The sequence below is a fragment of the Penaeus monodon genome, chromosome 15 (genome assembly GCF_015228065.2).
Source record: "Penaeus monodon isolate SGIC_2016 chromosome 15, NSTDA_Pmon_1, whole genome shotgun sequence".
Classification (NCBI taxonomy): Eukaryota; Metazoa; Arthropoda; class Malacostraca; order Decapoda; family Penaeidae; genus Penaeus; species Penaeus monodon.
This window is the reverse complement of record NC_051400.1, coordinates 34,547,912-34,548,517: the sequence shown is the minus strand read 5'-3', so window position 1 is coordinate 34,548,517 and position 606 is coordinate 34,547,912. Positions and strand designations below refer to the sequence as shown.

At 42.6% G+C, this 606-nt stretch overlaps 1 protein-coding gene across 1 annotated transcript in view; it reads left to right on the top strand.

Annotated features, from left to right (window-relative positions):
* The window catches only part of LOC119581978 (pyrroline-5-carboxylate reductase 3-like), a 15,583-nt gene that overhangs the window by 1,017 nt on the left and 13,960 nt on the right, over positions 1–606 (top strand). The window lies entirely within an intron of this gene.

Below are 606 nucleotides of genomic sequence, written 5' to 3'. Positions count from 1 at the left end.
CCCTGTAAGAACCTTAGTCTAAGCGTCTTTGATCTTGACCTTGGCACAGGTTCAACTTGGTGACGACTAATCCCAGAACAATATCTTCAAACGATGTACCTGATTCAGAAGAGAGCATAAGGGGTGTGATAAGGAACAAGGGAGAAAAGGAGAGGACGGTAAGGGGTGTGATAAGGAACGAGGGAGAAAAGGAGAGGACGGTAAGGGGTGTGATAAGGAACGAGGGAGAAAAGGGGAGAACGATAAGGGGTGGGATAAGGAACGAAGGAGAAAAGGGGAGAGCATAAGGGGTGTGATAAGGAACAAGGGAGAAGAGAAGGTAGGACAACTTCATTATTCCAATTATAATGTTCAAGAGATATGGAGAAGGAGGAAAAGATGAAGAAATTGGAGAAGGAAAAAAAAAAGAAATTGGAGAAGAAGGAAGTGATGAAGAAAACAGAGGAAGGAAATTAATCTTAAAGACGTTAGTGACCTCATTTACGAAAGGAAGTAGTGAAAGCTCCGGGCGTTTGACCTTTTTGCTATCTTATCGGAGGAGGAGATACTGTTGATCTGGAGGTTCGTGAGCAAAGGAAACGCTTAGAAATTATCTATTTATCGTGA